Source organism: Rhincodon typus, chromosome 29, assembly GCF_021869965.1.
Source record: "Rhincodon typus isolate 14 chromosome 29, sRhiTyp1.1, whole genome shotgun sequence".
Lineage (NCBI taxonomy): Eukaryota > Metazoa > Chordata > Chondrichthyes > Orectolobiformes > Rhincodontidae > Rhincodon > Rhincodon typus.
This window is the reverse complement of record NC_063360.1, coordinates 37009481-37022588: the sequence shown is the minus strand read 5'-3', so window position 1 is coordinate 37022588 and position 13108 is coordinate 37009481. Positions and strand designations below refer to the sequence as shown.

Genomic DNA, 13108 nt, shown 5'->3' with positions numbered 1-13108 from the left:
GTTCCAGTGTATATACATTTCATCAGTTAATTCCCCAGCTAATTTACAAGTCACTTAAGTCATGTGCATTTGTGGAAATGATGTTCGTGCTAACCATTCAAAGATGACTTCTGACTTCTTTAAAAAAAGGTCACTTTCACAGAAGTAAAATTAAGACATATTTCTCCTCCGCTTTCAAACCAAAGTTCTCAAATAATAACAATAGACTACAGCCTCCTACCACAATAAGCAATCCATGTCTTTGATTCTGAAAGCCCTGAGACTCCAGGCCAGTCTGCCTGGTGACAGCCATGGGTTTGTGATGTCCTGTGAGTGAGATGTTGTTTTGTGAGTTGTTCTCTGCAGTTTGTTGAGTTCCTAACTGACAATTCATGATTGTGGATTCCAGACATACTGTGTTTGACTGTTTGTGACTCTGTTGTGTCAATCTCCTCAAGCTAACCACATTCTTAATAGAAAAACAAGTTATTTTTATATAGAACTTACAATGTAGTTGCAACAGGACCTCCAGCAGCAGATGGCGACAGTGAGGAAGGACGGCTGGAGTAGCCAATGGAAGGGTGTCTTTGGAGGAATGAGGCCTGATGGGATAAAGGATAAGACAGACAAATGATTTTCTTAACTAGGTGTGAAACAAAGGCTTAATTTCCTGAAAATATTGTGCTTCCTTGTTTAACATTAATGACTCTTCAAGTTTGTAATGGCCTTAAATAAGTGGAGTAAGAAATCCCTGCTTCATGATCTTTGGACTGTCCATGTGATCAAGTCCAATGTTACATAGTAAATGTGATAGTTTAAAGATCTGTGGCTGGTGGGGCAAAGGATAAGCAGTTGGGAGAAGAATTGGAGGAATCCCAAAGATGTGGACAAAATATGAAGTTATCCATTTTGATTGGAGGAATTGATATGCATAGTATTCCTTAAATGGTAAGAAATTATAAAGTATAATGTACAAATGGACCTGTGTATCCTTTTCATTAATTCACTGAGAGCTAACATGCAGCTGCAGTAAGAAATCAGGAAAGCCAGTGATATTGTAGCCTTTATCGTGAGAGGATTTGAATACATGAGTGCAAAGCCTTGCTTCAATTGTGTAGAATTCTGGTTAAACAGCATCTTCAGTACTGTGTGCAGTTTTGGCCTCCTTACAACAGGAAGGATATTATTGCAAGAGAGGGTGGGTGTAACAAAGGTTCACCAGATTTGTTTCAAAAATGATGGGACTGTCCTATGAAAAAAGATTTGGGGAAATTGGCCCTGTATTCTTTAGAGGCTCAAAGAATGAGATCTGATCTCATTAAAATCTACAAAAATGTTCAAGAGGATAAACAGGGTAGATGCAGGTAAGATGTTTCCCTAGTTGGGGAGTCTAGATATAAGAGATAAATTTTAAAATAAGGGGAAGCCACATGAGACCAAAATGAGGGGAAATATTTTTACTTTGAATTTCTGGAAGTCTCGTTCCCAAAGGGTTGTGGAAAAATTCTTGTGTTTAGAGTCGGATTGGTAGATTTCTAATATTAATACTGTAAAAGTATTTTTTTTTGTCATTCATTCATAGGCTGTGGGATGACTAGGCCAGTATTTGTTGCATATCCCAAACTGCCCTGCAGAAAGTGAGGGTGAGCTACTTTATTGAACCATTGCAGGATGGCAGGGAGGCGATGGCCTAGTGGTATTATTGCTCGACTGTTGATCTAGAGACTTGGATAATGTTCTGGGAGGAATAACTTCTGCAGATGCTGGAATCTGAATTGAAAATCACAGCAGGTCAGACAGAGCTCTGGTGAAGACTCTAATCGCGTCTAGATGGCTCTTCTTCAGAGCTCTGCCTGACCTGCTGTGATTTTTTGTTTAATGTTCTGGGGACACGTGTTCAAATCCTGCAGATGGTGGAATTTAAATTCAATAAAGAAAATCTGGAATTAAGAGTCTAATGATGACCATGAATCCATTGCCGATTGTCAGAAAAACCCACCTGGCTCACCAATGTCCTTTAGGGAAGGAAACTGCCATCCTTACCTGGTCTGGCCTACGTTTGACTCCAGACCCACAGCAATGTGGTTGACTCTTAACTGCCCTCTGGGCAATTAGGGATGGGCAATAAATGCTGCCTAGCCAGCAATGCCCTTATCCTGTGAATGAATAAAGGAAAGAAAAGGATATGGGGATAGGGTAGAATAAAAGGCATTAACTTTGATGATCAGCCATGATTCTATTGCATGGCAAAGCAGGTTCAATGGGCTGAATGGCCTGATCCTGCTCCTATGTTCCCATGTTGCTGAGTCCCAAAGGCAGGGATCTGGGGAGTTGTTGGTCCGGAGTTTACAAAAATTAGGTGTGGCCATGGAGGGTTTGAATCTGGATGAGAATTTTAAATTACAGGCAGTGCTGGACTGGATTCAGTGCAGTGCGTGAAAGGAAAGCGGGATTTGGGGTGAGTTAGATTACAGATAGTGGCTTGGTTAAGAATTATTTGTGTCGAACTGTTCTTCGACTAAGTTGTACTTGTACACTTGGAGTGACAACTATGCCAGTCTCCATTGAACAGCTATGTCCTACGTCCTCACTAACATGGCATCTCCTCCAAACTCAAACCCTAGTTGTTATCAAAAACGGGAGAGTAAAGCAGTTGCATTTCTATAGCGCCTAACACAACCTTAGTATTTTTCAGCGCGGCATACAGCCTATGAATACTTTTTAAGTGCACCCATTATTGTACTTTTGAAAGCATGGCAGGCTGTGAAAAACAGCATCATTTTAATATCCATTTAGAGTCATAGAGCACATAAACAGACTCTTCAGCCCAACTCGTTCACACCAACCAGGTTTCCTGAACTGAACTAGTCCCATTTGCTTGCATTTGGCCCATATCCCGCTAAACCTTCACTATCCATTTGCCTTTTAAATGTTGTAATTGTACTCACCTCTACCACTTCTCTGGCAGCTCGTTCCATACACGCACCATCCTCTGTGTGACAAAGTTGCCCTTCAGGCCCCTTTTAAATCTTTCCCTTCTCACCTTAAACCTATGCCCCTCTAGTTTTGGACTCCCCTACCCTGGGGAAAAGACCTTGGCTATTTATCCTATCCATGCCCCTCATGATTTTATGAACCTCTATAAGGTCACCCCTCAGCCTCTGATGCTCCAGGGAAAACAATCCCCAACCTGTGTTGGCTGTGAATATTGACCATAACCCTGGAGAAAACATGCCTGGTCTTTAATTTTTATTGTAAGTCTTTATTGTCCACCAGAGAGGACAGGTATTTCTCTTGTTTTATACCTTGTCACAAAGATGACACCTCGGGCAGCGCAGCACTCACTGAAGTGTCAGAAGAATGTCCTGAAATCTCTGGTTTTGGACTGGGATCCAGAACCTATGACTTCACAACAGCCCCAGTGGAGAGTGTGACTGATTGATCTAAGAGTGACCCCTCTCCACTGATCTCCAATGCGTACCTCAACCCTGTCACCTCCCCCTCCTTCTAAGGAATAAACACCTTGTTTTGAAATGTTGGTGTGGTTTCTTTATCAACACAACCATCGTAAACTGAGAAATTATAACTGACTGAATTGACGACGTGTCAGTGCTGTTGAGATCCCTGTGTGTGCACGGACTGACTCCCCCTCATTATCTGCCCCTTTATTCAATGTAAAACAGAATCCAACCCCCACCCCCGATTTGCGACTAACCATGTTCTATCCTGTTTTGATATTTCTGTATTCATGTGCTGCAGTTCCAATTCCTTATTATGAAGGGATAATGGCTAAATTATTGTGGGGGTTTTGCTGGTCACAAATAATTTTTCACCTGGAATCCATCAGCAATTCTGATCAGTTATACAATTTCTTGACATGTCCCAGTTTGCCTTAATTGTTTGGCGTAATCTCAACAGATGCCTTCCTTTGTCTTTAGCATTCACTCCCATGTGACATAATCCTAATGGACCCATTTCCCTTCCTGCTTACAGGCAGCATAGAATTCCAATCGAACAAAGTCCTTAATCCTTTGAGCTTGTTGCAACAATCTGTATCTTAATTCTATCTGTCCATTTTAGTTCCTAAACCATTATCACCTAATTTAGCAAAAATCTATCCATCTCAGTTTTAAAATTTCCAGTTGATCCCAGTTCCCCCCACCCCCCACCCCGACCAGCATCCTCAGCGGGGTGGGGAATGCAGGTGCGAGAAGTTCAGATTCTCACTCCCCTTTGTGTGAAGTTACCTGAGTTTCAGTGATGAGGAGAGATTGAAGAAGTTGGGGGCTGTTCTCCTCAGAGAGAGAAGGCTGAGAGGAGATTTGATAGAGGTTTTCAAAATCATGAGCAGGTTGGATAGAGTAGATGGGGAGAAACTTCCCGCTTGTAAAAGGAAAAAGAGGGAGACAGGCACAGAATTAAAGTGATGTGCAAATGAAGCAAGGTTGATGTGAAGAGAAAACATTTTTCACCCAGCAATAAGTTGGTGTCTGAAATGCACTGCCTGGAAATGTGGTGGAGGCAGGTTCGGTTGAGATGTTCAAGAAGGCATTGGATAGTTATTTGGGTGGAAATACTGTGCCGGGAGATGGGGAAAAGGCAGGCAATTGGCACCAGGGAATGATGCTCATTTGAAGAGTCAGAACAGGCACATTGGGCTGCATGGCCTCTTTCTGCTTGGCAACAAGTCTATGTTTTCGTGACTCCATTGTGAGACACTAATCCATCTCACCTTGTCTTTGATTCTGAAAGTTCTGAGCATTGTGGCTGGCCCAACCAGTGACAGCGACAGGTCTGTGACACCCTGTGGGTGAGTTGTTGCTTTGTGGGCTGTTCTCTAAGCTGTTTGTTGAGCTGTTGACTGAAGATGTGTGAATGTGGGCTCGGAGCAGCTTGTGTTCACCATTTATATCTGATCTGTGTCAGTCTCCCCGAGCTAACCGTGGCATTGATACAACAACAACGTGCATGTCTGCAGTGCCCCTGACATACAAAAACTGAGAAAACTTAAAGAACAGTCACAAAGGGCAAAGAAAGACCCAATTTGTTCAAAAGCCAAATTTGGTGGAATCCGGTGGTTTTAAATAGTTGCTGGGCTGAAGGGAGATGTGGAGGGATTTGAACAGGCAAATGCGAATTTTAATTTGCAAAAGTTGCTTGATTGGGAGTCAATGTAGGTCCATGAACAGTGGAGTTTAGTGGGGATTGAGGTTACAGGCACCAGAGTTTTCGATGAGTGACACCTGGTTGAGACAGCACCTTCGAATTTTCTTGAACTAAGCTGCTTTTGCACTTTCCGGGCAATAACTACTTTAATCTCTGCTGAACAGCCTGACTACCTCTCCAGTCCCTCTATAACCAGATGCTGTAAAAATACACAGAAAGGAAAATGTGCAATACTAAAGAAATTCTTTCATAATGTTCAAAACTGTTTAAGTACTTTTGAAGTAATGTTGAAGCCTCTGCACAGCAAGCTCCCACTAACAGCACAATAATGACCTGATCATCTGTTTTAGTGTTGATGTCTGAGTATAACGAATAGCTGAGGACACCAGACAGAATTCAAATGACAGATCCTGTGGCCGTGCAGCTCTCCCTGAAATGTCAGAATAAAATGTCCTAAAATCTCTGGTTTAGGACTGGGACGTGGATCTTCTACCTCACAAAGGCCCGAGGTGAGACTGTGACTGACTGAGTCAAGACAGAGAACCCAATAGGCAGCTCTCCGCTCTTACCCTCCCGCTGGGAGATGAACACCTTGTTTTGGAATGTTCGTATGGTTGCTTCATCAACACAGCCATCATAAACCTAGAGATTATAATTGACTGAAATGACGATGAGTCACTGTTGTTGAGATCTCTGTGTGCAGGGCTATCAACCTCCGAATATCTGCTTCCGAGTTCAATGTAAAAAGAAGCTACCCCTCAGACGAGTGAAAAAAATCGAAATGAGCATTGCTGTCTAAACCAGCATTTGTTACCAATCCTGAATTGTCCACAAGATAGTAGCTGTAAGCCTTGAACTACTGCTGCCTGGGTTTACCTCCATTTCTGTTAAGGTCGGAGGGGGATCTTCCAGGATTCTCACCCAGCGACACTGAAGGAGCAGCGGTATATTTCCAAGTCAGGGTAGCGAATGGCTTGGAGAGGAACTTGCAGTTGGATGGTGTTCCCATTATATCTACTGCCCTTGTGCTTTTAAGTAATAGCTTGGAAAGGTGTTGTTGTTGGTCAAGGAGGCTGAGTGAATTGCTGTACTGTATCTTGTACCTGGTATGTCTTGCTGGCATTGCGCACGAGTGGTGGAGGGGTGAATTTTTGGATAGTGAAAGGTTGGGGGGTGATGGGGGGAGTAGTTCCAGCAGACTCCCATGTCCTGATGGTGTTGAATGTCTTGTGATGTCCTATCTTGACGTGATATTTTGTCTGTTAAATGGATGAAGGTGATTGAAGTGTGGAGGTAGGTGTTAGTTGCAGGAGAAGCATTGCCCAATAAACATGGTTTTGCTTGCCATAAGTAGTTATTTATCTGGAATGTACTAAGCAACTCTGGCCAAATCACCATTTGCAAAACTTCTTGCACATATACCAACCTTGGCTCAATTGGTAACAGTCTCAATAGATACAACTTTCTCCCATTGTATCAAACACTGTTGCTTGAACTCATCAACTGTCACTAAACCTGGTCCAAGAACTCAATGAAGCAACAACACTCATCCTGTGAAAGACTAAACAAAATCCTTCCCATTCCAGTGGGTAGTGAATGGAGTGGGGGAGCACAAAAGGCCATACATTGAAGAAGAAGAATGTTATCAGAAAGAGAAACAAATAAACATATTTATATATCTCCTTTACCGTGGTGGAACATGCCAAGCTGTTTCTCTGACCTGGTAATCAAACAGAGACCCACACCAAATCACAGGAGATAAAATACATTTGTGATAAGTTGAATTGCAATGAGCCTGCCCACAAATTCATTCTAAACAGTTTTTCGGAGAGCTGCTGAAGCCCTTAAGTCATTGGATTCTATAAACTCACTCTATGACACAAAAGAAGTGAAACCACCTTAATGCATTAATATGTGAAAAACATCTTTATTGTTCCGATTGTTAACACCTCACAATGGCCTGACCCCGTAGAGTAGAAGGCATTGAAAGACATTGGGAGTTGGCTCTGGAATATGTCAGTATTCATTCCTCCCCGAGCGTGCTGCTTCCTGATTAGTGTGACACAGCCCACCTGTGTGCTCAGTGCTGTTAATTGTGTTTCCGTACTGTGGTGTGAAATTCCAGGGCGTTACCTGCGGAGGTGAGCGAGTGGGCACTCCTCAAATTCTTCAGGGTCACCAGGCTCCTCGCTTGAAGAATGTATGGACAATGAAGATTTCCTCACAGGGGCTGCAGAAAGAGCATCTCCATTGGGTTAGCCTCACCCTACTCCTCATTCTCACCGTTTTGTGCAATCACTACCCATTTGAACCGAGTGCAACAGAAACATTTGGTGATTGTGGCTTCTGTCACCATCCTCCATGTCTTCCTAATTATGAACGTGCATCTAGGACAATCGGCTTGTAATCCTGCTTTTTATCCATGGTCTTAATAACCTAAGAGATCCAACACCTTCTCCATAGTCAATTTACTGTATCCCCAATCGACTGTTTCTATTTTAGCTTTCTCACAGGTTTAGTCACACTCTCAGGGTCTGAACATACTTTCACAGAGATATCTCAATGTTGACTGATAGCTTTCAAAGAAAGGGATCACAGCTCAGCTACCCAGGGTTTACAACATAGCCAGAAAAACTGATATTTGGACATTTTGTCAGGTTCTCAAGAACTTCTCCTGAGTAATGGAGACGGAATTACAACTCCTGGAGTGTTGTAAAACACAAGAGAAGTCCAGGTTGCTAGGTAACCATCAGCACAGAGGCCCCAGTAGTGTTTTTCCAAATTTAAGCCTTCCAGCAATTAAGTGCCATCAACCCATGTCTCATCTCCCGAAAGTTTTCCTTGTCTTTTTCTCTGAAGTCACCTGACTTTCAGTAGGAAAATCACAGAGCACCCTAAAGTGTTGGGACCTTGTTTTCCAAGAAACCACAAGGCAAGAACCCTTTCCAATCCAGGAGGTATCTAAACAGTTCCATATCTTGAACCCGGGCCTTGTGATCCAGATGTAGGAACACCGCCACTGTGCTACAGAATCCAGCTTGGATTTGTCCCGGAATGGTCTTAAACCGTCAACCATTTCATGAACAACTTAGCCCACTGACCAATTGCCCTGCAGAGACTGTAGCATTCTTCATGTTTCATGAGACCAACTGAAGAGTAATTGGTGAACTGTGTGTTTTTTTTCAGTGAAAACCCCTTTCAGAATTGTCCAGAAACAAATACCAACAAAACCTAACATTGACAATCTCCCACAATAACCCCCAGGGTCACAATGCAAGGTGGGTGCAGGGTCAGCCTCAACTCTACCAAAGAGGTTTTCATCAGAAAATCATTTAATGCACGTTTTGAGAGGGGTTGGAATGCTCCAGCAGGAGCTAATTGGAAACACATGTTAAAAATAACAGGAGTTGGCTGAGACAGTTAGCTTGATTCCTTATTTAGACCGGCATCTCCTGAAGGATGGAGTAAAGCCAAGCATTCCAGCTGAAAACGCAGATCTGGCATTGGCTTCAAAGGCTCCTGGAAAACCTGGAATTTTATATCAAATTAACATCAAGCCAGCACACTAACTGCACATCAGAACATGATTGATATGTGGAAAAATTAATGTGAGAGAAGTATGTGGTGGTCAGCATTATCTACCTGCATGATAAAGGGTTCACAAGCAGCAATGTTGAAATGAGAGAACAATGTGCTACAATGATTTATCTGTATAATTAATTACTGACTACTGCAATCTGCTTATCGCTCAGCCCATGACACATCCTCAGTACAATACTAGGAACTGGTTGCTGTCCTGCACTTGGACCCTGTCAGATAGAACCACACAATTTCATTTTAATCTTCAGGATTGACTGCATTTCCTACTGGGGAGTCCACTCTGAGTTTGAAAAGGTGAGGTAATTGATACCAGTATTGACCAAAGACAGGACAAGTACAGTTCTGGATAGATGAAGAATAAAGTTCCTTCTGTATTTAAACAGAAATTAAAGCTCCCTCTACACTGTCCCCATCAAACACGCTCACAACAAGGACAGCACAGAGTTAGATACAGACTAAAGTTTCCTCTACACTTTCCCCATCAAATATTCTCAGGACAGGGGACAGCACAGAGTTAGATACAGCGAAAAGCTGCCTCTACATTGCACACCATAAAACACTCATAAGACACGTTGTTTACTTGCTCACTGAGCTGGCTTGTTTCCGTTCAGACGTTTTGTCACCATGCTAGGTGACATCATCAGTGGAGCCTCTGATGAAGTGATGTTGTTCTACTTTCGGCTTGGAATTTACACTGTCCGTCCCGTTATGGTGAGTACTGTCATTTCCGGTTTTGTTCTGTATGGGTTTGTATATGGGGTCCAATTCTATGTGTTTGTTGATTGCATTATGGGTGGAGAACCATGCCTCTAGGAATTCCCGTGCGTGTCTATGTTTGGCTTGGGCTACTATGGTTACCTTGTCCCAGTTAAACTGACGGCCTTCATTGTCTGAGTGTACCGATATTAAGGAGAGTTTGTCATGCCGTTTTGCTGCCAGCTGATGTTCGTGTATTCTGATGGCTAGTTTCCTTCCTGCCTGTCTAGTGTAATGTTTGTGGCAGTCGTTGCAAGGTGTTTTGTAAACCACGTTGGTTCTACATGTTGTGGGAATGGGATCTTTAATCCTTGTAAGTGTTTATCGTTGAGTGGCTGTGGGCTTGTGGACCACCATGATTCCTCGTGTCTTCGGAGCCTCGTTATCAGTTCTGATGTGTTCTTGATGTAGGGCAATGTGGCCAGTGTGTTATGGCGTATTGTGTCCTCCTGTTGTTGTCTGTTTAGGAGGCATCTGTGGATGAAGTTGCAGTGATATCTGTTTATCGCGAAGATTTTGTATAGGTGCTCTTCCTCTTTCCTACGAAATTCTGGAATGTTGCAGTGTATCCTGGCCTGTTTAAATAGTGTCCTAATGCAGCTTTGTTTGTTGCAATCAGGGTGGTTGCTGTGGAAGTTGAGGATTTGATCTGTATGGGTTCCTTTTCTGTATACTGAGGTTTGGAACTCCCCATTGGTCTTACGCCCAACTCTGATGTCCAGAAACGGAAGCTGATTGTTACTTTCTTCTTCTGTCGTGAATTTAATCCCAGCAACCCATCTGTTTCACTGACGTCCTTTAGCGAAGGAAATCTGCCATCCTCACCTGGTCTGACCCACAGCAATGTGGTTGACTCTCAACTGTCCTCTGAAATGGCCTAGCAAGCTACTTGGTTGCATTAATTACTACAAAGTGTCACATGGACTGCAGCTGTTCAAGATAGAATAATGAGTAGAAGTCTCATTTATAGATATGCAGGCATTTTTATTCTCAATATTGCTGCCAGTAGTTTCCTCTGGCATTCTTCTGCTCCACCACAATAACTTTGGCTTACATGTGACATTTGTAAACTCCATTCATGATTACAGAGTGGGAGAAGTCAAGACAACTCCCAATGTATGTAAAATTATATTCAGATAATTTGGAATTGATAGAAAACAAATTGGTGAATGATCTTGTCCACATTCATCAGAAATATTCTCACAGTGATTGGTGGCATGGTGGCTAGCACTGCTGCCTCACAGTGCCAAGGACCTGGGTTCAATTCCACCCTTGGGTGACTGTCTGTCTGTGTGGAGTTTGCACATTCTCCCTGTGTTTGCGTGAGTTTCCTCTGGGTGCTCTGGTTTCCTCCCAAAATCCAAAGATGTGCAGGGTAGGTGGGCTGACCATGCTAAATTGTCCCATAGTATTCAGGGATGTTTAGGTTAGATGTTGGGGTGGGATGCTCTTCAGAGGGGTGGTATGGACTTGTTGGGCCGAATGGCCTGTTTCCACACTGTTGTGATTCTGATATGTTGTTGATGGTGGTGGATCTCTTCCATTTTGTCGCGTTTAATAATGACAAATGTGTCGTCTCCGTACCGGATTCACAGTTTAGGTTGAATGTGGGGGAGGGTGGTGTGTTCTAGTCTTTGCATGACTGCTTCTATGATGTGTCCTGAGATGGGTGACCCCATGGGTGTGCCATTGATCTGTTTGTATATCTGACCATTAGGTCTAGTAGTTTGAGTATTTTGTCATTGCTGATGGAGCTGCTGGTCTGCTTTCCTGCTTCCCCTAATTATGTGGCCAGTATTTCTTTGGCTAGTGGGACATCAATTGACATGAATAATGCTGTAATGTCAAAGGATACCATTATTTTGTCATTGTGTATTTTAATCTTCTTGAAGATATTGAGGAACTCTTGGGTTGAGTGGATGGAATGGGGTGATCCGTTGATGAGGTATTTCAATTCAGGGTTTGAGTGAAGATTTGCAGCTCAGGTGCTGGTTGTAGATGTTGGTGTGTTCGCCGAGCTGAGAGGTTTGATAGCTATCTCAAGAATAAACTCAAGAAAGACAAGAACATTATAATCCTACTGGCAGACAAAGGGTGCATGACCATCATTATGAACAAACCAGACTACATTAAGAAAGCATAGGCCTTGTTCGCAGATACAAACACTTACCAACAGGTGGTAATAAATCCAACACCGCAGCTAGGTAATAGGATCACCCAGATACTGAAGAGGCTAAAGAATGCAGGACAGATAATCAAGACGGACGACATGAGAATGAAACCAGAAGGCACGAACATGACTCCTGCACCACCATCCCACCCTCCACCCCGGCTTCTATGGACTTCCTAAAGTGCACAAACCAGACATGCCCCTCAGACCCATTGTCTCTCTACCTGACACACCTTCACATAAACTGGCCAAGGACCTACAGCAGAGACTGAATCACCTAATTGATGGATCACCCCATTCCATCCACTCAACCCAAGAATTCCTCAATATCCTCAAGAAGTTTAAAATACACAACGACAAAATAATGGTATCCTTTGACATTACAGCATTATTCACGTCAATCGACATCCCACTAGCCAAATAAACACTGGCCACATTATTAGAGGAAACAGCAACGCAAATCAGCAGCTCCATCAACAAGGACAACATACTCAAACTACTAGACCTGTGCCTCACCACACACTTTGTCTTTAGTCATTCCGTATACAAACAGATCAATGGCACACCCATGGGGTCACCCATCTCTGGACTTATCGCAGAGGCAGTCATGCAAAGACTAGAACATGCCACCCTTCCCCGCATTCAACCTAAACTGTGCATCTGGGACGTAGATGACACATTTGTCATTATTAAATGCAACAAAATGGAAGATACCCACCACCTCATCAACAATGTATTCGCTGGGATTAAATTCACGAGAGAAGGAAAAAACAACAATCAGCTTCCATTTCTGGACGTCAGAGTTGGGCGTAAGACCAATGGGAAGTTCCAAACCTCAGTTTACAGAAAAGGAACCCATACCGATCAAATACTCAACTTCCACAGTAACCACCCCAATGTCCACAAACAAAGCTGCATTAGGACACTATTTAATCAGGCCAGGACACACTGTAACACTCCAGAATTATGCAGGAAAGAGGAAGAGCACCTATATCCTCGCAACTCCATTCACCAGCACCTACATAACAGACAACAACAGGAGGACACAGTATGCCCCAACACACTGGCCACACTGCCCTAAATCAGGAACATATTGGAACTGATAACGACACTCCTAGGACACTAGGAATCATGGGAGCACACAAGTCCACAGGCACTCTACGACAAACACTCACAAGGATTAAAGACCCCATTCCCACAACATGTAGAACCAACGTGGTTTACAAAATACCATGCAACGACTGACACAAACATTACATCAGACAGTCAGGAAGGAAACTAGCCATCAGAATACACGAACATCAGCTAGCAGCAAAACGGCACAATGAACTCTCCTTAATATCTGAGATAGTAGGAACTGCAGATGCTGGAGAATCCGAGACAACAAGGTGCAGGGCTGGATGAACACAGCAGGCCAAGCAGCATCATAGGAGCAGA

At 43.2% G+C, this 13108-nt stretch overlaps 1 protein-coding gene and 1 long non-coding RNA gene across 4 annotated transcripts in view; one reads left to right on the top strand and one right to left on the bottom strand.

The window, feature by feature from the left end:
* LOC125486499 overlaps window positions 1-583 on the bottom strand; it is a 32291-nt gene extending 31708 nt beyond the window's left edge. Inside the window, exon 1 of the long non-coding RNA XR_007265165.1 lies at window positions 487-583. This is a non-coding gene — a long non-coding RNA (uncharacterized LOC125486499). The remainder of the gene's footprint in view (window positions 1-486) is intronic.
* LOC109921827 (cAMP-specific 3',5'-cyclic phosphodiesterase 4C-like) overlaps window positions 1-13108 on the top strand; it is a 271818-nt gene that overhangs the window by 140271 nt on the left and 118439 nt on the right. The gene's annotated exons all lie outside the window — the stretch shown is intronic.